This window comes from Corvus hawaiiensis, chromosome 4, assembly GCF_020740725.1.
Source record: "Corvus hawaiiensis isolate bCorHaw1 chromosome 4, bCorHaw1.pri.cur, whole genome shotgun sequence".
NCBI classification, from domain to species: Eukaryota; Metazoa; Chordata; class Aves; order Passeriformes; family Corvidae; genus Corvus; species Corvus hawaiiensis.
Genome location: NC_063216.1, coordinates 19,483,238 through 19,510,123, shown reverse-complemented (window position 1 = coordinate 19,510,123; position 26,886 = coordinate 19,483,238). Strand labels below are relative to the sequence as shown.

Below are 26,886 nucleotides of genomic sequence, written 5' to 3'. Positions count from 1 at the left end.
AGGGAAAGGCATCTCTTTCACTCAGATTCCAAGCCTGGGGACTTCCCACTGTCTCAGAAGAGCAGTGCAAGCACAAAAGGGTTTCAGAGCACTTAGAAAAGTGCCACTGATGAGAGGTGTAATGAGTGAGCACAGAGCAAAGCTCTCTCAGTTCATTTAAATGTAAGGCTTAGAGCTTAGAAAAGGGGAGGTTTGAACCAAACCTATGGAAAACCCCTGTGGAATTTAACAGAAAAAAATTATTACAGATTTTGAAAGCTTATTGGGAATATATGTTCCCCTGAAAAGGTTTTGGGGGTTTTTCACTAGTTTCCTTGAAATCTGTCCTCACATATTTCTGTGGATCCTCCTGCATTCATACCTATTACATTTCCCTAGACTTTTCCATGCAGACATGCAAACTGAAACCACAGAAAATATTTTCATGCACCCTCCACCCTCCAGAGCAAACCCACCACATTCTCCCCAACTCCAGCAAGGTGTGACGTGGCAGCCTCCTCAGAGGTGCCAGCTAGTTGCAGCAGGCAGAGAGGCAGCACAACCTGGGTGAAGGGAAAGAAAGCCAGCTTTTAGGGGAAGATCCTGTGTTCACTGCCTTTTCCCTTCTTTCTTTTGCAGCACAGCACTAAATTGATAGACTCACAAACCTGAGGAACTTTATAAGCCATTCTTAGCAGACACTGGTGACAATCCTAAATCTGAGGTGTCCACAAGCTGGCAGATCCAGCTCTGGTGAAAGTAAATGCATCTCCTATTGGGATCAGAGGGAACTGCTCCCAATTAATGCTGAATATGGCCCCTTCAGTGACTTATTTTTAATTGTTGGACATTGTTAAAAAAAAAAAAGAAACTGGAAAAATGTGCATTCTATCAAGTGTTGTGAAACTGTGTGGGTTGGAGAAGGCTCAGTTTTTAATAAAGGAAACATTCATTGCATCCCATTTCAAGAACTTCCATTAGATAGAAAGGAGACAGGAAGATGAAGCTTTACTCTTGGTAGTTCTCCCTTTGCTACCAAACAGCACTACTTTAAATGAAAAAGTAAAGAAATAAAGGAAACTGTGTAACTGTGGAGGCCAGAGAGGTTTCCTTACCTTTGCCAAGGTCAAAGCCTGGCATCACATAGAATGTGAGAGTGTTGGGTAATAAGCTGGCACTGTGGGAATCCTGACTGTGTCCCATTCACAAGAAAAGGTGTCAGACTAGCCTTTTCCAGCTGCTCTCAGGTTAATTTTTGAAAGGTTCCTATGGAATGTGAAAAAAGGAAAAGTATTTTAGAGGCAGATTTAAACAAACCTGAAAACTCAGCATATGCTCCTGGAGTCATTTCCAGGCATACCCACAGATTTCAGTCCTCTTACAGACCTATTACATTTCCAAAGGCATTTCCCACCAGGATGGTAAAGGCCTTTTGAGTTTTAGGTGTCATTCATTCTTCCCAGCTTCCCTCTGCTCTGCTTCCTCCTTATTGTTTTCATCTGCCGGTCCATCCCGGCCTGATTTGTCATAATTTCATGTTGACATACTGTAGTAAGACAATTGCAGCTGCTCCCTCTGAAGAATGCAAACAGGGATCTGTCATCTCCTCTCCCCTCCTGCCCTCCCCCTCCCGGGAGGGATGGATTTCACCGGGAATGAGGGACCATGGCCACCAAGAAGTGGCCGCAGTCTGTCCAAGCAGAGGGCCAGCAGATGATCCCCTGTCCCTGAAATCTTTTGGATATCCCAGTTTCTGCTGAGGCTAAATGCTCCCCCATCCAAGTGTGTGTGTGTTTATGCAGCAAGCTCCGGGATGCAAACGGCATTCCTCTTATCATACGGAGAGAGGATGTGAGCTCATTCATAAAGAATCCCAGCTCTGGGGTGCCCCACTCACTTAATCCAAGCATCCCCTGCATGCTCCTTCTTCTGAGAGGGTGGAAGAAAAGCAAAGCACAGTGCTATTGGCTTCTAATAAGTGGGATAATATATTTCAGAGAGGGGCTCAGACAGGAGAGGAAATGAACTTGGCTAGACAGTCACTTAAAATATATAGAAAAAAGAGGGGGGGAAATTTGCAAAACTCATTCCATTATTTCATGTAAATATACTTGGCTGGGTTAAGACAGGCTGATATAATCATAAGATGCTGAAGAAGACAGATTTAGCAGTGCAGCACCATTTATTAGCCGGCTTGATAAAGAAACAAACAGATTCCAGGCCTGGAAGTTGCTGGCTGTCAAAATAAGGAAAAGTCTAAAATGTTGTGAGCCTCTGATGCTGGAAAAAGGCCCTGGGAGTGTTACAGCACCCAGACGGGCTCCCTGGAGCTCCACCTGGGTGGAGGATCTGCTGGTGTGGTGAGCTTTGCACATCTGGGCTCAACACATCAGCAATGTCTGTCAGTTTCTGACAGGAGGATGTGGTGCTACTGTCCGGGCTAGTTCAGAGGACATTAAAAAGCCAGGAATGGTTCAGAAAGGAACTGCCATGATCCTGAAAACCTGCTGTGAGACCAGAGGTGGCTGTCACCATAGGCAAAACAGGAAGGTACCACCTGAGAGGGCTGACAGCCCAGGCTCACACGAGAAGCCTGTGGGAATGCAAAGCACGCAAATCACCTCCCTAGTCTGGAGTCAGAATCTAACCCATGACACACATATTTCAGTCGGGATTTTTGTCAGAAAACCATGCCTGAAATCATAGAATCACAGAATATCCTGGGCTGGAAAGGACCTACAAATATCATCAAGTCCTCCTGACCCTGCACAGGCACCCCAACAATCCCATCCTGTGCATCCCTGAGAGTTCTGTCCAAATGCTCCTGGAGCTCTGTCGGTCTTGGGGCTGTGACCATTCCCTGGGGAGCCTGTTCAGTGCCCCACCACCCTCTGGGGGAAAGAACCTTTCCCTGATATCCAGTCTAACTCTCCCCTGGCACAGCTCTGTGCCTTTCTCCATGTTCCCATCTTGCTCCTGCACAACTCTGTAATCACTGTCAGCAGGAACAGGATCATCTCTGTACAGTACTGGGTTAAATTGTTAGACACAGGTACACATTGCATTGAATTAACTTTGCCAATGAATGGGATTTATCATGATTCCATGATACTCTTCTGTTTAAATTTCCAGCTCCTGGAGATATGTGGTGACATAAGCAACTCACTCGTACTCTTTTAGTGAATCATCTGTGCTTGCTGTTGATGAGAAAGCTTAGAAATGTAACAGGAGATGAATGAAAACTGAAAAATGTGAACAGAACTTGAACTACTTCCTAAATCTCATTTTTCAGCCACTCCCGTAAATACTTGCAGCCTGAACTTTTGGCACTGGTAATTTTTCATGTGCTTTAAAGTGCAGGGTGCAGATCACGGTTTGACAAAATTAGTGGGAATTTACTATCACAAATATGCAAAATTTAAGACTCGCAATTTTGTAAGTGGTTTATAATTTTCAAAAATTAATTTTAAAAACTTTTTTAGAAGTTGCATGATCCTACTGAGCTGTTCCCATTTTTTACTAATGTTTTCAGCCACATGATGCCTGATAAAATTATTATAAAAGAATTTGAAGGGAAAACATAAATTGAAAATTAGGATGATTGCAGAATTTTTAAAATATTTATTGATATTTCAATTCAGCTAGTAATTCTGCATACTATTTTCAAAACTTAATCTTGAATTAATTGAAAGGAACCCCACTGTCAGAAGAATTCAGTTTCAGCTGTGAATATTCAGCACACAGAAAACCAAGTCCCTCTGAGGTATCACATTATGAACAGCTGGAAGCAAGGCACAGAAGTTGACCAGGCAGTTGAAAAACTCTGGCCCATAATGAATTGTTGTTGTTATACTTTTAAAGTGCAGAGGATTGAATATATTGATCCTATATTGCTTTTCTACATATGTAGCTCCTTCCAATTCAAGCCAGGTTTAACCCTAAAAGGACACCACGTATCTGGAGACACCTTTGTAACTTCAGCTCTCAGGCAGAAAATGCCTGTGGTGGTAGATGCCTTCTCCTGGACATATTTCCATCAATATTTTTGAAGTACTCAAGGGATGGGGATGGTGAGTGTGACAGACAACCACAAAGGAAGGTGGCAATTGTCTCTCCTCACAGCAGGGTTCAGATGTGGATGGTGAATTACAGGGCTGCACACGGACCCTGAGGATAAAACAAATCACAGGACCATTAAAGCTGGAAAAGACCTCCAAGAGCAGCAGCTCCAACCTTTGGCCTCTTTCACCACCTTGACACTCAGCCCAGAGCGCTGAGCACCACATCCAGCCATTTCCTGAACACCTCCAGGGGTGGGGACTCCACCACCTCATGAGAAAATCCTGCCTGTCTGCCCACTGAACCAGCATGTGGGGATGGAGCTGGGTGTTCCTGTCTCCAGTCACTTCCCAGCCCTCGGTGTGCCTGCACTCAGCCACAACGACATTGCTTTCCCCATAAAACCTGTGGCTTATAGCTGGCCGGGAAGATCTACTTCCCCCTTTAAAAATAATACATAATACTGACAAAATGAACATTTCTCCTTTTTATTTAAGAAAGTAACTTCTAGTGTTCTCATTTTCATTTTAAAAAAAATAAGGTTCACTCAAAGAAATATCCCCTTTAGATTGGAAGGAAAAACCCGTAAGCTTTTTAGATACAAATGCAAATACACATTTAGATACAAATGTACAAGCCAAGCTTGTACAGAATTAATAAGCTCTGTCAAATATATGCTGGCAAAAAAAAAAAAAAAGAAAAGAAATCCACTATTTCCTTGATAAGCACTTGTACAAAAAATTTCATGCCTATTTCTTTCCATTTCTATTCAGTTGACTTGTAAAGGTCTAAAAGGCTCACAGCAGCTTCTGTAAATGAGGAGAAAGAGCAGTGCATCCATTTTACAGATGTGCAGCAAGATTAATCAGATTTACTCAAGGACACACAAGAAGTCTGTGCAACAGCTGGGAAGAAAACCCCGAGTCCTCATCATATGCTCTAGCCACAGAATTATTCTTACTCTTGGAAAAGCAGAGGGGTGCTTTTGTGGAAAACAATGAGTTGTAAAGCCTGAAGAAAATAAACTCTCCCACGCTTTTTCTTAAGCAGGGCTGGAGAAAGATTTTGTCGTGGAGGGGCTGCTTGCAGGGACGTTTAAATGTGGGTTTTGGTCCTATTTGTAGCCTGGTTTGCTTTAGCAAATAAATATGTACATGTGTTTAGGTGGGTTAGGATAAACCTCCACCAGTGAAAGAGTCCTTCACAAAACCAGTGGAGCAGAGGAGAGCCCACCTCCCCCCGCCCGCTCGCATGCGACTCCACGCCTGTGCCACCCCACTGATGTCAGAAATGCTAAATTCTTTCATCGTTGTTTGAAACAAGACCTCCATTATAAGCCCAATTTTGACTCCCTCTCTAGAGGAAAAATAATCAGCCTGAACTTTCACAGGCATGATATTAACTCAGGGTAGAATGTCCTTTCAGGAAACTTGAGGCTGAGTGAACAAAGTGTTCAAGAGATTCGGGGTGAGGGAAGCAGGGGATGGGGGGGGTGACAAGGAAATACACAAAATTGAGCTGGTTTTATAATTTCCTAGTTTACTGTTTAGGAAGAATAACCTTTTACTCAGGAACAGCCAGGGGGACTAGGCAAGTTTTCTTTTTCTCATGATATCATGAGGTGCACACGCTGATCAAGCAACCCCTGGAGCAGCAACACGAGGTGGAAAGTGGCTCTGGAGAAGCTGGAACAGCCTGCATGAACTTTGAAACTTTAACACTGTTTTGACTGAACAATTCAGGTGTTGAAGCACCTCTGGAAGTCCATAGTCCAACCCCTTGTTCACAGCAGGGCTAATTCCAAAGCTAGATGAGATCCCACAAGGCCTTATCCAGTCAAGCTCGGTCATTTTCCAAGTGTGGGTAATCCCTCATCTTCCCTAGGCTCCTGCTTCTGTGCTGCACCACTCACACAGGGAAGAATTTTTCCCAATCAAAAATCAGAATTTTTCTTGTTGCAACATGTGCCCCTTGCCTCTGGTCCCTTCTCCATGCACCTCTGAGGAGAATCCAGTTCTGCCTTTTCTAAATTTCCACTTTAGTCGGGAGAAGGCTGCCCTGACCCACCTGAGTCGTGCCCAGGTAGAACAAACCCAGTGCCCTCAGCCTCCCTTCACACAGAATCACAGACAGGTTGAGGTTGGAAGGGATCACAGGGAGTCATCTGGTCCCACAATCCTGCTCAAGCAGGGCCATTCCAGAGCACATAGCACAGGATTGCAGGGAAGCAGCTCTGCCGAGAAGGACTTGGGGGTCCTGGTGGACAACAGGCTGTCTGTGAGCCAGCAGTGACCTGAGGGACAAGAAGGCCAAAGGTGTCCTGGGGTGCACTGGGAAGAGCAGTGGCAGCAGGTCAGGAAGTGATCCTGCCCCTCTGCCCGGCCCTGGGAGGCACATGTGGAGTGCTGTGTCCAGTCCTGGCATCCTCAGGACAGGAGGGACAGGGAACTCCTGGAGCGGGACCAGTGGAGGCTGCAGAGATGATTTAGGGCCTGGAGCATCCCTGACAGGGAAAGGCTGAGGGAGCTGGGGCTGTCCAGCCTGGAGAGGAGCCCCAGCTGAGAGGGGCCCTCAGCCCTGTGTGTCCCTGTGTGCAGGGAGGGCTCCGAGCAGGGCCCAGGCTCTGCTCTGGGGGGCCCAGCCATGGCACCAGAGGAACAGGCAGGGACTGATCCCAGGAAGTTCCACCTGGACAGGAGGCAGAACTTCTGTCCTGTGCAGTGACCGAGCACTGAACAGAATGTCCAGAGAGGGTGTGAAGTCTCCCTCACTGGGGATATTCCAGAACCATCTGGACACAATCCTGTGCCCTGTGCTCTGGGATGGCCCTGCTGGAGCAGGGAGGTGAGACCATATGACCCTCTGTGGTCCCTTCCAACCTGACCCATCCTGTGATCTCTGTTTTCTTTCCAGGCCTCTCCACGGCCACCAGAGATTCCCAGCTCTAGAGGCAGACACTGGTGTTTGGAGTATGTGAGGTATCTGAAGTGCTCGTGGAAGAATTTTTCCAGGTGGTGGGCACGGTTTCCAGCTTGTCCAATTCCGTCGTGGTCCACTGAAGACCTCAGCTTTTCCCAGCATTTGCACATAAAGTGCAGTGAACAGCCAGGACAGCACAGCTGAAGTGGGCATTTGCACAGCTCTGAGAACTGGCTGCTCCACACCAGAGGAGAGGACTGGGGGTTTTGGGGGGTGAAATTATGTCTGACGACAGGCCAGTGATACCACATTTATCTACGTGATCCAGCCTGGAGGTAGTTCTGGGGAATAAAGGTGGCCACATTCATAGAATTATAGAATCACAGAATATGCTGAGTTGGAAGGATTGTCAAACCCAACTCCTGGCCCTGCACAGACACCCCAACAGTCCCACCCTGTGCATTCCTGAGAGCATTGTCCAAACAATCCTGGAGCTCTGGCAGCCTTGGGGCTGTGACCATTCCCGGGGGACCCTGTTCAGTGCCCCACCACCCTCTGGGGGAAGAACCTTTTCCTGATATCCACCCTACCCCTCCTCTGAGGCAGCTTGCTCATGTTGTTCAGTTCCTCCTCACAGCAGCAGGGTGAAGGGAAAGGGAGGCATGATCAAGATGTCCATGGATGACAGTCAAGCCTTCCTGACAGAATGACATTCTGGGGTCATTCACAGCTGAAATAATGACTGACTTCAGGGGAGCTGCCTGGTCCTGGGTCTTAGAAGACAAAGAACTTAATGTCTTTTTTTGTGGCCTTTTTTTCCTTCTATAATACAGGCTGTAGGCTCTGACTGTAGGTGAGGACTCGGGCTTTGATGTCTTCTAGAATCCTCTCCTTTTCTTAAATAATTCAAGCAAATGCTATTAACACGAGTTTTTGCAAGGAAATTGAAACCTAAATATGTCTGGTATGTGGTAGAGGTAATCAGAGGAATACTGAAGCAGCATATGACAAATTTTTGTCTTCCATACTTCTTTGCCTGAGTCTCCGGCACATTTGCTGTCTAATCTGTCTTCCACAGGACCTCTGCCAAATATCTGGGTGCCATCTTTGAAAACAACCCCAAACCACAAGCTTGTCAGGGGAATATTTTCCCATTTTTTTCAAAAGTAAGATACCTCCTCATCATAAAAGGCACAGCAGCCAAGTTCTAAGCCGTGGCGAACTGAAGACCTGATGTGCTGAGGCAGATGATAGAGAACTCAGAGCTTCCTGCAGCTGAAAATAGGGAATTTCCAGACCACCAGCAGAGCATGTGTAATTTTCTGCCATCTCCAGAATACCCACTGACACCAGGCTTCTAAAAGCATGATTTAATTCAGGTAGAAAATCTATTTTGCTCTTACTTTCTGACAGACAACACTGGTAGTTTTTTGGTCCTTCTAAGGTTTTTCCAGTAATTATCCCTGATAATCAAAGAAACTTGGCTCTCCAAGGAATAGGTCCTCTAAAAGCTCTGCTGTTCCACGAGCTTTTTAAAAACTGTTTTTGAAACGTTTTCTTTAATGAACAGAAACCTTGCTGACATGACCTTAAAGACTCAGTAGCACTTGTACAGAGTACATCCATACATCAGCTGCGTGCCTTCAGCATCCATGAGTAATGAGGCATCTCCAGCCCCACAATGAGTTTGATGCCAGACACCACTGTCATGTATTTTCTCCCTCTCAAATATATGCATCTGTGTGTGAGAAAACCCCACCTTCAAATATGGTATGTCTTTTTAGAGACATTTTCACATGAGAGAGGGAGGCTGAGGTAATCTTATTATCACCAAAACATTGTAAAAACAGCAGAGCATTGGAGAACTTTAATCCTTTTCTAAATTATGGACTGAGAACATTACAATCATGCTGGGCACAAAGGCAGAGCTGTAACTTGACAGGCTTGTATAATTTACAGCCTCCATAGTAAAAGAGGTGTTTTTATTAAATGACTGCCTGAATTTCTACAGCCACTTCAGACTCTGATGATACTGGGGAGGCTTGCATTCTGCTGCCATCATTCAAATCCCTCCCTTTCACCACAAGAATATGGCTGGGATTCCAGTTCAAACCCCATATCCAGTTGTTTATCTATTACTGCTCGTCAATTCAGGGCTGAGGCTATTTGTGCTGGTACCTCACTTCACACACCTTAAATAGCTTTTGTTTTTCATTTTATAAAGCTTTCCATTATTAAATAAGCATAAAACATTAACTAAACAATAGCCAAAATCCATTTATCACCAGGAAAATGCCCCTTGCACAGAAGGCCTGTGTTTTATGTTCATGTATTCCAATTTCTGTTTAAACTAAACTAAAATCTGACAAAGAACTGATGCTTTTTTGCTGACTGCAAAAAAGTACCTAACATTATTTTTCCCTTCTGTATTGTACAGAAAAGAAGGGCCTTTGTACAGTGAAATACTTTTATCAGACTCCACTAAGGAATATTTTTGCACTGATAAAATAAGAGAAGGCAAATAGGGAAAGCGACTTCAATCTCAACATTACAGTGCAGACTCTAGAAGGATGTTTACACTGCTGGAATGAAAACAATTCATAACCAAGCTTTTAACTTAAAATAAGTAACATAAATATTTATCAGAGTAGTGTTTTAAGGCCTATATTACTAAACTATTTCTGTATTATATTGGGAGTGACAGCTATTGTTAAAATTGAAATGCTTTCATAGCAGAAAATTAACTGAAATCCATTTAGCCAGCATGGAATTTTGCATTAGCATCCATTTAGTGGGCTTAGAAAACTCAGGTCAGAATTTCAGACAGATAGACCTTATCCTGGGAGTGTGTTTTGTCTTAGCTTGACCTCTTCTGTGGATCCCACTGATACTTAGTAGAGTGTCTACATCCTTCCCTCTTTTAAGGCAGGTCCTTGAAGATGAATTCTGGATATCAGTCGACAGTACATAAGCAGTTGCTGAGCCTGGGAATGCCGCCACTGACTCCAGTGCAAGCAGATACACAATTAAATTTCCCTAACTGCTCTTTCCTGGGGGAGAGGCACAGTTCTCAAACCCTTGCAATGCCAAGGCTTTGTGGTCACACTTGGATATCCATCCTCACTCTCAGGAAGCAGCACATGGCTTTTCTTTAGCACCTTTGACTGACATCCCTCCACAGTCTTTAAAGTTAATTTTTTAATCTGCCTGCCAAACACTCTGTTGAGGCAACTTGAGGTGGAACAGAATAGCTCCAGCCCAAATCCACAGTGGAAATGCATCTTCAGGCCATCAATTCACACAGACACTTACTCCTCCCCTCCCACAGCTATCAACAAAGCCATTGGTGCTCCATGACTTGCTTGGAAGCATCAATTAATTCCCTTCCCATCTTCCCAGCTCTCCCAAGACAGCCCTACACACTTTACCTAGAGCTGCTGCTGCCATCTGCACATTCATGGCAGCTCCCGCCATGTCAACACTGCGGTCCAAAGAATCACAGAATCATTAAGGTTGGAAAAAATCAAAAAGGTCATTGAGTCCAAACATTAAGCCAGCCACCACCATGTTCACCACTAAACCATGTCTCCAAGTGCCACATTCACACATTTTTGAACACTTCCAGGGACAGTGATCCCACCACTTCCCCAGGCAGCCTGTTCCAGTGCCTGACAACCCTTTCAGTAAAGAAATTTTTCCTAATATCCAATCTAAACCTCCCCTGGTGCAACTTAGGGTCATTTATTCTTGTCCTGTCACTGGTTGCCTGGGAGCAGAGCCTGACCCCCACCTGGCTGCCCCTCCTGTCAGGGAGTTGTGGAGAGTGAGAAGGTTCCCCTTGAGCCTCCTTTTCTCCAGGCTGAGCCTCCCCAGCTCCCTCAGCTTCCTCTCATAAGATTTGTGCTCCAGACCCTTCACCAGCTCCTTTGCCCATCTGAGAAACATTTACAGCCACATCAGCCTTAATTCTGCCCCATTTGATGTTTAAACCTTTATTAGGTTGGTTTTCTTCCTCCAGCTCTGCTACTTCTGCTGCAGGAGTAAATTGTACTCAGAAATGTAGTTTTGGAAACAGTGAAAATGAAGTTTTGAGGAAGAGACATGTAAGAGAAAGAAAGGGAGGCTTTGCCAGAAAAGGCACAGATCAGAATGAAGGACACACCTCCAAAGAGGTCCAGATCAATGCTTCTGCATCTACAGCATCAGCAGCACCAGCAGGAAATCAGTGCTGTGAAACCCAAGGCTTACCAGTTAAAGAGAGGTGTAGTTATACCTATCCCAGTCAGCAAGATCTGTGTGCACTCAGCCCCATCAATAACATGAGGGTGGTGTTGCTTAGTTACGCCATGGATAATGGCTGGAAGTGGAAGGAAATCCAATTTCAGTTTTAAATCAGCTGTTAAACCATAAAAACTCAGCATCCAGGACAATTACCTTTTTTAATTGACTATGTGTTTCTGTATAGATGTAGTCCACCAAAAAAGAAAAATATCCATATATAGATGGATATATAAATTTAAACCCAGAAGGGGTTGAATTTCACACAGCATCTGATTTCAAAGATTTTCTGTAAGAGCCTTAAGGGAAAAAGGAAAAAACCCGCAAAAAAATCCAAACTGCAAAACAAATGTCAAAGGGCATTAAAACTAAGCTTACATGAAATCTCACACCAATTGACCACCTAGATTAACCAAGGAATTTATGTTCTGTTTTCATGACATCACTATAGCTTCAGAGTAATTTCAAGGTGCTGCTTTCATGTACAGAGGGAAGCTGGATTTGCCCACAGAAAGCCGCATTCCTGATTGCTTTTCCAGGTGGCAACTCAGATATTGTGTCTAGCTTTTAACCATGTCCCAACTTTCTGCAGATTTTTAGGAATCTTTCTATATTTGAGAGCTCTGATGTTAACAAAAGTTGACAATTTTGGTTCATTTACTGTTATTGTCCCACCTGAGCATTTCATGGTGGTTAATGAAGTACAAAAAAAAAGAAATATGGAGACCTATAAAAATCAGGTCGGAAATTCTTCAAAACACATTTTTCAGACAAAGGACTAAGAGCCTGAGGGAAGTTTGGACTCTGCCAACCTTTCAGAAGTCTGGTTAGGCATCCAAGGCCATTAATAAAAAAATCATCCACTATCCATATGATTTTGGGAAGGGGAGAAATCAACTGATTTTCTTGCCTTGTGTCTCACCCATGAAAAACAAGAATTATAGCCTTCATCACTCAAATTTCATCTTTTTAGTCCTCTTTATGCATATGTTACTCAGAATGAGGATTTTTCTCTCTATCTCTACTAGTTATGAAATTAGTAGTAATTACTAATAATGAGAAGATGGTTCTGTAATCTCCATGCCCTCAGTAGAAAGAATGGGTAAAAATTAATCCAACGTGGAAACAAGACTGTTCTCAGTGCAAGGAAAGATGGCAAAGCTGTAGTGAACACTCTGGACCTATTTCTTGCTGTTTGATATCCCAACAGCTGGGGTTTATGTGGAGATAAGCAATTTTTGAGTCAGCCACAACAAACTCCACTGCACACCTTAGTTCTTTCCGGGTGAAATGTTTGGTTATTCAAAGTGAACTCAACTGCACAGAATATCCTGAGCTGGAAGGGACCTGTGAGGATCATCAGGTCCAACTAGACTTCACATAGCTTAAAAATTAACCCGTGTATCAAAGAATGTTGTACAAGTGCTCCTCGCACACCATCAGGCTTGGTGCCACTTCCCTGGGGAGCTTTCACTGCCAGATCACCTTCTCAGGGAAGAACATTTCCCTGACATCCAGCCTGAAGCTCCCCTGATGCAGCTTTAAGCCATTCCCTTGCACCCAGAGAGAAAAGATCAGCACAGCCCTCTCCTCCCCTCGTCATGAAGAGGGGAAAGGATCAGGCTCATCTGAATTTGCAGCTGTTCAAAGACAGTTCAGATCTGTTATATGGAGGAAGATGTGCAATGCTCAGTTTATGTCTTAATACTGGATTTTACCAATTTTTCTGACTCAGACTTGTAGCTGCCACCACACTGTTTTTTACCACGTTTCTTGAGTCAGCCTACACAAAAACTGAGCAGGTTTGAGATTGCTGGTCTTGTAGGTAACCTGACAGTGGGAAAAGCCATGTTTTAAAGAAAAAATGAAGGAAGAAACACAGGCTGGTCTACCCTGCCCTGTAAGATCCTTGCACTTTCACCATTCTTTCACTTCCCCCATCCTCACCATTAAGGTGGTAGAAGTAAAAGTTGGGATAAAACATTCATAGAAAATATTTTCCAATCAGATTTGATGTTGCTGACTGGCATGGACACTTTGATGCAACACATTTCATGACCAGTATCTCTAACCAGAGAAAGGACATCCACATCTCCCTCCAAATCTTAAGTCCATCACACCAGGCCACTCCTGATCCCACTGCACCTGGGAGCTGTAACCACCCAGGGCTCCAGGCGAGGCAGGGGGGCAAATGCTGAGTTCTTAATGACACCTACTGCACACAAAGAGCCATGGAAACTGCCCTGGGCCATCCAGCACACACACAGACTGTGCACAAGTGCCTGTTATCCCTGGGTGCTTGGAAAGGGCAGCAGGACACATGTCTCCTCACAGTTGTGGTGCAGTTTCAGTGCCACTCAGTCTGGCCCCAGAGGCATTTCCCTGGGTATAAAACCCCAGGATGGACGCATGGATTTATTTTTATTTTTAATACTAGCAGTATGCTGCCTTCAGGAGCCACAGTGCAATAGATTAATGCAGGGTTGTGCAGCAAGGAGGGATGCAGTGAACAACAGCCCCAAAAAACCCGAAAGGCAGGGGCAGTGCAGGCCTGGCCTGCCCAACCGCTCTGCCCCAGCTTACCCTGGGATGTGGAGCCGCCATCTGTCCTTCCTCTCCTTTCAGCTACAAGCTCAAGGCAAACACCCATCAGCCAGATGCTTTGGGGTTTTCCACAGGGCACTGGGGCTGTTAAAGGGTTAGCTGGGGTTCTAAAAGGCTGTAATTTCACAGTTCACATGCAGAGGTGCTTCATTAACCTGTCTCAGGAAAGCCGTCAGGACCAGCACAGCTTGGCGGCAGGGAAAGGCCTCTGCTGCACCGGGCCTGCCTGCCAAGGTCTGTGTGCTACAAGCTCTGGAGCTCAGATGACCTCCCAAGGAACTAATCTGGGGGACACAGGACACACATGACCTAAACTGCTGCCAAAGTAGTCCATCTGCAACAACTGAACAGCTTCCTGCCGGGTCAGGCCTTGGTGCTGGCTCCCTTCCCGACACAGGAATTTCACCACTGGCACAAGAGAAGACTGAGAGGGGATCACATCAACACACACAAGTATCTCGAAGGGTGTCGAGATGGTGCCAGGCTCTTTTCAGTGGTGCCCAGTGACAGGATGAGGAGCAATGGACATAAACTAAACACAAGAAGTTCCACCTCATCGTGAGGAAGAATTTCTATATGCTGAGGATGGCAGAGACCTGGAACAGCTGCCCAAGAAGGGTTTGGAGTCTCCCTCTCTGGGGTCATTCTCATGTCACCTGCTCCAGGTGTCTGTAGGTAGAGCGTAGTGTCAGGCAGAAACATAAAGTTTCAGATCAATTGTTGCCTTGCTTTCTCTGAAATTCCTGCAAGTGCTGGTTGATCACTGACAAGGAAAAAGAAAACCAACAAAGGTTAAAATATATTTACCTTAGTGCTGGCAATGAACAGGGGAAAGGCATGCTGGAAATCCAGTGGTTTATCCTTGGAGACTGCTAATGAACCAAACTGGAGATAAAGAAGAAACATGTTTTGGCAATAGAGCTTTGGGTCTTCTGAAGCACACAAAGCTCTTCCTTGGGCAGAAAGCAAACACAAAGCCTAAGCCCAGTCTATTCCCATTCCCTCCTGGAGAAACAACCAGGCAGCCTCAGGAAGACAAGCAAATCCAATACTCTCCAAAAGAGTGAAACGGATTTAGCCAGGTTGGATTGGGTCATGGGGGGATTGGTTTAGGTGTAGGTCTAATCCGGTTGTGCTGCATAAACACCTCAATTTGGTAAAAGTGTAGAGGAAGTGCAGTAAAAACTCTACAAATGTATTTTCTACAGAAACCTGTGAGTGTCCATGAGTTCCTAAGATAATGAAATATGTATCCCCAAAATGAGATGGAGAAGTATAGCTCTGTTTACAGTGACTTTTCCCAGAAAATATCTTGTATCTATCGGTTGAGTGGTGCAACCCGTCCATGAAAGGCAAACTTAGGCTACAAGGTATTGATTGTGTATCAGCTTTCACTGAGCAGCCAACAATGTATCCGTCCAGGCGGGGCTTTTAGGGGCAGGTAAGCAAAGGCATGTTTCATTTTGAGCTGGGTCAGTACCCACCAGCCCTTTTCAATGGTGCCAGAATTCTGCTTCCTGGGAAGTGGCAGTGGAGGAGCTCACAAGCTACTTCATCACTACAGGCCACCCATCCCTGCCCTCCTGCCACCTTGCTTAAAGGGAAAACTCCACTATATGGCTGGGATTCTTGGTCCAAGAGAGATGGCAGCCTCAGGACTTCAACTCCCCTTCCCAGGAAGCAAACATGCCCCACAGTTTCATGTGGAGTCTCTGCCAGTCAAAGCATATGGGGCCATCTCAAAATCACACTCACCTGAAACACAGCAGTGCTGGGAAGCCTGCTGGAAAGATTCAGAGAGTTTTGAAAATCTCAGCAAGATTTATTTTTTTTTTCCCGCTGGAATAAAAGAAATATTTTGTGGTCATTGAATCGCTCTCAAGTATGCAATGCTAGTAGCTCTGTTGGAGCACCCACACACATGGAGAAAACTCATGGTACAAAATGCCAGATATATGATCATCTAGTTTTGGTTTTCATTGTTTCCTCTCCCAGATGGTTTTATATCACACCCCTGACCCCAATTTGAAAACCAACAAAAATTTAGCTATTAAAAATATATATTTATTATTTTCAAACTCTCATTTTTCTGCTTGGGTTGTTTTTTGTTGCGGTAGCTCCTTGTTAAAGTTCATTCTCTCCTTCCATGTAATCTTTTCTGTTCCTCAGCACTTGCAGCACTATACATTCACCCTTTTGATTCAAACACATGTATCTCCATCATGGGCTTACAAGGATGTCCTTCCTCCCACTGCAGTGGCCCTTTTCCTAAAAAGCCCTTCTAAGTGAGGGATAACTCAGAGCCTGGTCACTCCAACACACCTAATTCCACAGAAGCATGGAATGACTTGGGTTGGAAGGGACCTTAAAGATCATCAAACTCCAACCTCCCTGCCATGGGCAGGGACACCTTCCACTATCCCAAGTTGCTCCAAGCCCTGTCCAACCTGGCCTTGGACACTGCCAGGGATGGGGCAGCCACAGCTTCTCTGGGCAACGTGTGCCAGGGCCTCCTCACCCTCACAGGGAACCATTTATTCCTCATATCCAATCTAAACCTACTCTCCACTAGTGTGAAAGTTCCTGTCACTGCTGTTCCTGATGAAAAGGTCCCTTCAGACACCAGAAGGTTTCTATGAGGTCTCCATACAACCTTCTCCAGGGTGAACTTTCTCAGCCTGTTTCCATAGGGGAAGTGTTCCAGTCCCCTTACCAACTTTGTGGCCTCCTCTGGACTGGCTCCAGCAGCTCCCTGTCCTTCCTGTGCTGGGCCCAGGGCTGGATGCAGCCCTGCAGGGGGGTCTCAGTAGAGCGGGGCAGAGGGACAAACCCCTTCTCCCATGCTGCCCTGGGGCCTTGGATGAGATATCCAGAGTTTTCCAAGGTGTAAGAGTTTAAACAGCAGACTGTCAGCCTATCCAAATGACTGATAGCTGGGACATTTCAGACCATTAGTGAGACACCCAAATGTCCAAGAAATCGGTGATTTTGTTTGCTTTCCTCTCACTGCTTAAGAGTTGGTGCCTACTCTTTTCAAAGTGCCCTTTGGACCACGGACTAAGGATGACACCATGTGAAAGCACTCCCAGTCACTGCTCATTTGGCAGGGAACTGTTTCATCTGGTTGTGCCTCCAGGAACACACCCTTCCCAGCAGCATTCCTTCTTCCCAGGACAGCCCAGCATAACACAGGGTGGCCCCCCTCATCCCATAAGTCCAGCTTCTATCCAAAATACAGCATGGAAGCAACGATGGTGTGGCAGGATGGGGGTGGTACATCTTTAGATATCTCCAGGGTAAGTGAATCATGAGGAATAGGCAGCAAGAGATTCAGAAAACTGGTTTTTGCCAGATAACTTTGATTAATTTGTGGATGGATTACACAATTAGGGGGTGAAGGGAATACAAGAGGATACAATGTGCTTGGATTTTACCAAGATATTTGATCCTGTGTCCTATGAAACTAACAGTGGAGAAATTAGTCCAAATTGGCTTGAGAAAAAAACAAACCAAAACAACTAACATGTGGGCAGCAAACAGGCTGGAAGAACAGAAACAAAGGGAAATGACAAAAACCAATGAATCATATTGGAAAGGCTTTGTTTGTTTCATTCCCGAGGTGTGAAAATGATCAGAGTTAGTTCCGGTGTTATTAAATTGCATTCAAGAATGGATGGATGATGTGTGCATGAATGAAAGTTACAGCTGATAATAAATTTGAAATAAATACAAACACAAGTGGAATTAAAAAAATTAAAAAGAAAAGGCAGAGGTATTTGGGAGTTTCTGCTGGGATGTGGAAAATAAGGGATGGGAGAAGAATCAAGTGGGGATCTGGACTAGAGCAGCAAAACTGAGGAGGACAAGGGTCTGGAAGTGATGAGTTAAAAGCAGACCTCATCCCAGGGGTGCAATCCAGCAAAATCCCTGGGCAGGTGCTTAACTTCGGGCATGTAAATTGTTACTGAGTCACTGAGAATGAAACTAAGCTGCTAAAAGCTGTGCTGAACTGAGACCAGATTGCTCAGCACCTTGACTGAGCTCTATTCCCCACATCTTTCCACAACTTTCCCCCATGATGCATCTTTGATCTTCTTAGGACTCATGGATGCTCCAAGGGTTCTTAATGAAACATATCCAGCAGCTGTGTGTAGATTCCACTCACACAAAAGGATTTTGGAAGCCCAAATTCAGCTCAGCTTCAAGCAGAGAGGAGACTAAAAATTCCACATTTCTCCACAGACAAAAATTTCATCAGCAATGGTAAAGTTCTTCAGAACAGTCCTGAGGATTTAGTTCATGTTCAGATTTTCTTTGAGGAAAGGCTCACACAGATTCAATATAAAGTCTCATTGAAAGAGTTTTTTTCAAAGAGAAAAATGACACCATTTTATTTTAAAAATGAGACTGGGCCTTTTCCTGAGTTCTCCTATATGGAATCTCAGAGAAACTGAAACCAGGTTACAAAAGAATATTTTGAAGGATTGCTATTTTCTAATGAAAACTGTCTGATCTGTCCTTCTCTCCTTGTATTCACCTTTTTATCTTTGTGATAACAAATACTAATATGATGTTACTGATATGATTGTCTACATGCCTGGTACAAGAAAGTCTCATTTTTTATTTGCCAGCAATTCCCATGCTACCTGGTTGGACTTTGATGATCCTTGTGGGTCCTTTCTAGCTCAGAATATTCTGATACTCAGTGCATACTGTTCCTATTGCTCTCCAAGAGACTTGCAAACAGCCTTTCCCTTTCCACCTCATCAGAAACTTCCCCTCCAGCTCTGTTTGGAACTGAAAACTTTTTATTTGTCACTTTTTTCTGAGTATTTCTGCTGGGTTAATTCTTTGTGGGGAAAAAATAAACCAACAAAACACCACAAAACAACAAACAAAACCAACAAACAAACAAAACCAACAAACTAGAAAGTTTGGAAGCTGTTTGATGAAGAACCACTTTTAAGGAACAACAGTGAAGTAAAACTCCCTGTTAGTGCAGGAGCAGACCATCTCAGCAAAGTCCTTGATCAGTTTCCCATGACACTGTTCTCCCATGCCTTTTTGGGGGGTTTTCATGAAGGATTTTCTTATGGAAAGCTGAAAAATTTTCTGAGCTCTGATGGTTGTTGGAAATCAATGGTGGATGAACCCCTCTGTGCTCAGCACCTTTGCTCAGGAGCCTGTGATTTGCAAAGGATTTGCCTTGGGGAGGAAGGTGATCCCTTCTAATCCCATGCTAGTTTTTAGAGCAAAATTTTTGTTCCTCTTGTTTACAAAATACTGTCCCCATTAAAAAGTTTTTATAGATAGTAATAATTCCTCAGTGCAAAATATTAAGTCACTGTGTGAGCAATCTCTCCAAGGCACATTGTTTTCTCTAAGTCTTTAACTAAAAGCCTTTATAGCAGTTGGGTTGTCTCTGATACGTGTTCTTTCACCTCAGCTCCTGGGTTTACTCAGATTACTGCCAGATTTCTTAATTCCCCTTTGTGCCAGCTGAGATGGTGCAGTATCTGTGGGCCAGTACCACACTGTAGCCTGTCAAAATGCGGTGGGAGATGGCCCTGAAGCCTCCCTGACTTAAACTGCAGCTGTCATTTTCCATCAGTCCCCACTGCTGGAGCTTAGCTCCTGCTGGCACAGCACCCTAGGCACAGTTTAAGCCCTGCTTTTTCCTGCAGGTCTCCACTTTTCACACAACGGACACATTTTACTCTCTCCCCCTTCTCTCCCCCAAGAAAAGCTTCCTCTTGTTCCTCTGACTTTTCTTCTCTGGCCCTGTTCCTTCTGTGCCTGAGGTCCCATATGCTTCCTTCCCGTCACTCACACCCCATCCATGCTTCCACCACAGTATTAAGCCATAATTAGTAGGAATAAAAAACAAAAAGCTTCCAAGGAACCCCTTCCTCCATTCTCAGTGTCAGAGGAAGCATATTTGCAATTAGGTAGGTCGAGCAACATGTCCCCAGCATAAGACCCCTCTCTTAGAATACTTCATCCACACTGCCTGGAGAGCTCTGTCCCTGCGGGGCTGGAAACAACAGCCCAGGCTCCCATTGTGTGCCTGGCCACACAGGCAGCAGGACAATGAGGGGCAGCAGGTGGGGCTGCAGTGGAGGGCAGGGAGCCCAGGGAAGAAATGAGCTGGGACCATCCAGCATGCTGAGCAGCATTCACAGGACACCGGGGGCATTGCCACTGCCAAGTCTTTGTAGGGGCCAAGGGAGACAAGAGCAGCATGGAAGGGTCTGTGGGATGGTGAAAAGGCTCAGCACCTTCTTGTGCAAAGATGAGTACAGGGAAAAGTGCACATTTGTTGGAAAGTGCCAAAAGTGGACCAGTTGTATCCCAAATACCACTTACCCCTTCACGTTTCTTTTCCTCAACCCACTCAGTTACAGGTGCTGATCTCACTGATGGGATGAAGAGAGGGAATAACTTTTCCAGAGCAGAAGCTGGCACTCTGGCTTTGTGGCAATTCATACAAGAGCTAACTCAGCCAGACTATTGCATTTTTACCAGCTGACCACAGGATAAACCTTCCACAAGTCTGACTCTCCTCCACAAGGCCACAGTGCCCACAGGCCTACCCCAACAAAGCAGTGTGTCTGGGCAGGCTGACATTTACCCAGGGCAGGCTGCACTGTCTAAAGCTGTTAAAAATCATGTCATGCTTTCACTCAGCCCTTCTACCACCTGTAGGAGGGAGAATGCCACGGAAGCCTTCACATATTTCACTACAGGTGTGTAACACTGGGGCTGCCCTAAGAGAAGTGGAGATGAGCCTGGATCTCCTTGCTGGCACACGGACAGTGTTTCCTCAGGTGTCTGACTGTGCTCAAACACAAATCAATGGCCCAATCTTTTAACCTTGCAATGCTGCACCTGAGACAAGAGACAGATGAAGCAAAGTGGGAAAACAATCAGACACAGCTGAGCCAGTTCAGCCCAAGGATACAGCTAGCCCTGTATTTCGTCTCCAGTTATTCTCAAACTTCTTTTATTGCTTTCTTTTTGTGTTCTAGTGTCAGGCCTGAGTCTGGTGCTCCCCCTGGCTCTCCCCCTGCTTACCCCAGAGCCCACCCTGGCAGTGTCCCAAGCAGCTGTGACACAGGGAGCAGAGCTGGCCATAACCCTTCTACCCTCCCTTGTCCATCTGTCTGTATTTGCCTCCCCCATCCTGAGCCCACACTCCACACACAAATGTCCATGCTGGCAAAGCCCCTTGGCAGAGGGGGCAAAGGGTGGCCAGCTCTGTGCCAAAGCCATTGCTGAACACTCTGGCCTCTCCTTTTCCTCCTCAAAAAACTTCCTGTACTTTCCTTGGGGTGAGATGGCCAGAGAATTCCCCGTGGTGCCCTTTCCCATTGCACTAGGATCTGTCTCTGTGTGATCCTTGTGTCCCCCTTGTCCTCCTGTGTGCAAGAGTGGACACTGGATGGTGGCAGCCAAATGGGTCCATTGCTGCTGATTTGCAAATGTTTTTTTTCATATAAGTGGAATAATTACTTCAAGAATGGAAAAAGAAGCTAAGGACGCAGGAAAAACAAACAAATAAAGCTGCTGTCCCCAGGGTCCTCAGGCAGAACCCAAAGGAAACGTGAGAGAGCTGCAGGAACAGGACAAATGTACATTCAACTTCCCCACACACGCTCCAATTCCCATCCCCTCGGGACACAATGGCAGCCACTGTGCCTGGCTGGGCCCAGCAGCTGAACAGCTGGCAAAGTGCACAGAGTCCAGCCTCAGAGCAGGGCTGAGATGGACATCCATCCAGAGAAGTGTATCTGCTTCCCTTGGAGGCACAGGGAAGCTCTGGGATTTGCACGTGCCCCATCTGGAACTCCGGGGAAAGGCCCGATCCTCCCTGAAGCTCTAAAAACAGGGGCTCTCCTCAGAAGGGCACATCCAAGTCAAATGGCAGATAGAAAGGCAAGCATTAGGCTGGGAGATAGCACTTCCCTTTCTGTCACATGAAAGATGAGTCCATTAGGGAACATCCTCTCTGGAGCCTGTAGGGAAAAGCTTGGAGGCTCACAGATAAAGCAGCTTGAGTTATGTCTTCCTTGGCTTTCAGTGAGGACAAGTACAAGGATTTCCATTGTCCGCACTGTTAGCAACATTGCATCGTCCAAAAGACCTTGTTCATTTATCAGCTCCCTTAAAAATCTTTTGTTCACAAGCCTGCTTGTGTGTGAATACAGAAAAAAATCCAGCTCTATCTAGTATCAGCCTGCAGCTGTTCACTGACAGAAGGACTCAAAAGCTACGGATATGAACATGGGAAAATCCACCCAAAGCAGAAGGAAGACACAGTAAGCAACAGCTGCATGACAAGAATATGCTGTTTCTGTGGTGTGAGGGGGGGAAAAAAAGCTACAGTTACAATAAGCATCAGAAAGTTGTCAGCAAACATTATAATTACTATTCAGCTCCAAAGATAAACCAAATTACTTCTACTTCTAACTTTCTCTGGGTATCTAATGCTTTTCTGGACATATGCTCTGATTCCCATCAGGGTTTGGAAATTCCAAGCCATCTCTGAACCATCTTCTAAGTGCTGGAGTCAGCAGATATCAATGTGTCCCTGACTTTCACAGGAAAAAGGACAAAATGAAAAAAAACCCCAAACTTCTGTCCCCCAAACCTGCTGAGTCCTTTCCAAACCCTACATATAATACTTTGATTATTCATAACAGGGTTGTGTGTGGGACATGGCAGATGGTTTTTATGCTGCTTTAAACCAAACAGATCCCAGGAACAGGAGTTTTCTAAGTGTGTTCTCAGGACACAGCTCCTCCCTTGAGTCCTCTTTCCTGAGACCCCACAGCCAGCAACAGGGCTTTCCCAGCTCTCCAGGAGTTCCAACTCATATTTCTGTTTGCATCCCACCCTTGCAGGCCGTCTACTTTATAATTTACCACCTCAGGGATAAATAGCTATTAAAATACATAGCAGAGCAATTGTGTTTGTAAAAATGATCACGCTTTACTTGAGATGTGCAAGAAAATCTATAGAGCCAAATAATGCAACAGCAGAGCCTATCTGCATTTCCCTGCCTCTGGTTCTTCACTGTCCTTTGCCAGCCCCTTTCCAAATCCTCTTAGGACAACCTTACTTCATTCCTGGACATCACATCAAATTGAAGCCTTTCTTCTGTAGCTCCCTTTCACAGGTACTTGACTCATTAAAACAGATTCTCTTCTGCAGAGGTGTGTTCCCTTCTTGATTTTTTACCTTCCCAAGCTTTCCTTGCAAATGGCTTCTTAGCCCTGCTTCTAAGGGAATGCTTGTCCCTCAACCCCCAGAGAATCTACATAACCTGGCCTTCTCCAGGATGGAGCAATTCCTTTGTTATCTGAAGATAACAAGCCCATTCAGGTGCCAACAGTCTCTAATAGTCCATCTATTCATAGACAGAGAAACCAGTTGCCCTCCCTTCCTTCCAGTGCAACATTTGTAAGATAGGGGCACAAGAGAAGGTGGTGCTAGAACACAAGTGTGGAAATCATCTGTAAAACAAACCTTCCTCTCTGATGAGGGAGGTGTTTCTGTGCAGGAACCGCTGTTACACTGGAAAGGCAGTGCCACTTCACGATGTGCCATGGAGCTCATGTAAGACATTGCTCTACAGCACAGAGCCTCAGATGTTTGTAAAACAGAAATGGTGCTCTCCTGACCTGTGGGAAGGTTCTCTTTTGAGGATGGTGGTTGGCATCAATGAGCCTTCTAAATAAAAATTTGAAACCCAATAAAGAAACAATCCATGTCTGGGCATGAGAACCCGCTCAGGCAAAAGGGCTCCAACCCAGCCAGCAGACAGTACCTCAGGAAGAGCTGAAGGACAGCATGAGGAGCTACCAACATCACCCCAGGAACCTGCTCCAAGAGGTTATTGCCATGTCAGAATGAGGTGAAAGCCCAGGCGAGAGTTTCAGCACACAGAGAAAAGAGACAACAGCACAACAGTTTTGCTTGGGGTACAGATTTCCACCACTAGGGATGAGGAAGGACCAAGAACGGAGCCAGTGGGGGAGATCTGGAGGTTTTAATGAAGAAGAGCAGCGTGGTACATGTGTTAGTGATTTTTTTAGTTACTAAGGCAATTTCCATTCACCTATAAAAGCCACACTACAGATCCTGCATGCTACATCCTGAGTTATGTATATGAAATTATGACAGTGGCCAGCAAGCACCCACCACTGCTTCCTTCTGCTTTTCAGATACTCAGGAGATTTCAAGGGGATGGACAAGAATTACAGCCAGGCAAACTCTGACCAGCCACAAGGATTCTTAACAGAGAAGCAGAAGTTCTTAACCTTTCTTAACAAAGGTTCTTTACAAGGTTCTTCCATCTGACGCTGGTGCAGCACTGAGGCGTTACCCAGAGAGACTGTGAGATCCTCATCCTTGGATACTTTGGCTGCACAAGGCCGTGAGCAACCCAATCCAGCTTGGAAGGTGGCCCTGCTGTGAGCAGTGGACTGGACTAGATGTCTTCCAACCTAACTCTTTATAGGAGCAATGTTTCCCTCAGACCTGTGTATATTTACATGCAGTAAAACATCTGGAAGGCAGCATAAGGTCGTGCACAGGAAGTTGTGTCTGTCAGTTAACTCCAGCTCCAGATTCAGGGAAAACAGCAGTGGAGCAAGAGGGTTTCTTAGCTGAGAGTAAAAAGCCAGGTGCTGCCAAGGTGAGGTAGCAGAGCTGCAGAGAGGGGAGGACATTTCCTCAGACACCCCTGGAGAGACGCAGCCCTTGAGAAATCCCTCACCACTGCCCAGCTGCTGCTGAAGTGTTCTGCCCATGTGGAGTGATGGAGGAGATTTGGGAGCTCTCCAGGGGCAGCAGCAGTGGATTTCACAGACACCTTTGAGAATTTCTTCACCAGGAGGGCAGCTATCACTTCACCAGCCTTCCTGTCTCTGCCCAAACGACCTTCTCACCCACATCAGGAGCTTTGCCCAGACCAAACAAGGACCTCCTCAGACTTTGGATGGAACTCAGACAAAGCAGACGTGACTTTGATCATGCCTAGCAAGACACCTCAGTCAGCCAAAACCTGCCTGCGTGTAAATGCTGGGAGCTGAGATCTGAACTAGCTGAGGGCTGAGCTTGGAACAAAGATGTTTGTCACCCCCCTGCACAGAGGGATAGTCCCTGAGCTCCTGTTTGCCCATCACTCACTCAAATGCCCAGCAAAGCCTCACCACGGGCAGCAGTGCTGAGCAGAATGATTTGGGGAAGCCAGGGATGCTGAGTAGCTCATGGGTGACAGGGTTTTCTCACTGCCCACGCTGTCTGAATTCTCAATAAAGCCATTTATTCAAAAGCCATGTGGCACCTGGCCAGTGACTGAAGGCTCTGGCTGCAAGTGCCACTGTGAGAAGGAGCAACACCTTTCAAAATGCTTCAATCTGACCACTATAAAATGCATAGTTTTGGAGCACACTGGTGTTGGAACACTCCGTTATGGGATTAAAATGCTGCATTCCCAAAAGAGAAGGAGAGAAAAAAAAAGCAAATGATAGCACTGCGTTCAGGTGGTCATTAATATTATATGCAATGTAGCATTTTAGGCTATTAATATTTTAAAAGCAATTAATTTTCCCAGGTGTAGGTGTAATCGATACAGAGCCGAATAGTAAAATATCCTGACAGTTTATCCATGGGAACAGCTTTTAATTCAGCAGTTTTGGAAGAGGAAATTAACAAGTAAAATAATTTACATCAGTAGAGAGAATTTATTTACACCATTTTATTTTGTGATATTATTGTTTTGAGGGTTTTATGTGTTTGTCTCTTTGTCAGGCAATAAAAGTTTATTCTGTTTGTTTGTCTGATCATGTTAAGAAGACAAAAGTCAACAGATCTAGAGATTGTCCCTGGAATGCAAAGGGGACATCCAAAATACTGGTTGAGAGCCAAATATTTCTTCATGGACAATTTTTGCTGCTTTCACAGAGGTAACAAGACAAGCTGTTCTTCCCTTTAAAAATCCTCCCGTTTTCAGAGTTTGGATGTTCTCTACACATTTGCACACAATGAGAGGTCCAGCTTATCCCCCTCCCACAGTCATTCACATGGCTTCCAAACCAAAATCCCACCTTGATGAAGTTCCATATAAAACATCTCGTTCTTTGCCAGACAATATATGCCTCATATGTTTCAGCAAACTATTCAGTGTGGGAACCTGTGGCAGGATAATTCTCTCACTGCAGATTAACAGAATCAATGCACTTACCTTTCAAATACAGCTGCTCTCCTGGGAGTAAATACCGTGATTATTTAGCAGTTCACAGCACTGTTAAGACAACTAAGATATGCCCTTCCCAAATCCCCATAAAAGGAGCAATTTCCTCTTAACATCTTGCTTTCCTGTTCCCTGTTTGTACAGATCTGGGCGTGCTACACATGTGTATGAAATATAAAATCTTTGCCTCAGTGTAGACAGAAAGCAAATAAAATGGAATTGAAGCGCCACGTTTGTTTTAGTTAGAGCAGAACCACCTGAGAGACCACAGAGAAAAGTCTGAGCATTGCTTTTGAAAGAAGGAAGGAAGCTATGTCACAGCAAGATGCTCTAAATATTGGAGCTCAGCTGAAGATTTGGGGGCAGAAAGTCTTTTATTGATCTCTCCTAACAGTCTGAAAAGAAAAAAAACCTCATGCATTTATGTTGAAGCCACTCTTGAACTAAGGACTGGTACAAACATGCCAGCAGGTAGGGAATGCAAGAGGTTAACAGCAAAGCTGTTTTAAGCAGAAAAGGAAGCTGATTCATAGGCAGTGAGGAGAAAAGGAAAAAAAAGGGAGGGGGGATTGTCACCTTCAGATTCTACCATATTATTAATGATGAAATAGATATCAGTGGTTCATACCTGTAATTTATCAGAATCGTGCTTGCTCTTTCAAATATCTGCTCCAAAAGCAAAAAGAAAAAACCCAAACCCAAGAAAAGAATGACGGTGTTTCTGTACAGTTCTGCATGCCAGGGTAAAAAATGTCACTTTCCATTGACTTCCTGACGTGTGGGAGGCA

General features: G+C 45.1%; 1 long non-coding RNA gene across 1 annotated transcript; it reads right to left on the bottom strand.

The window, feature by feature from the left end:
• Positions 1 to 455: 455 nt before the first annotated feature.
• On the bottom strand, positions 456 to 26,886 carry LOC125325297. The gene is made up of 5 exons (XR_007203259.1): positions 26,727 to 26,886; positions 15,595 to 15,678; positions 14,647 to 14,724; positions 1,095 to 1,245; positions 456 to 542 (listed from the first exon to the last, which is right to left on the bottom strand). It is a non-coding gene; the product is annotated as an uncharacterized LOC125325297 (long non-coding RNA).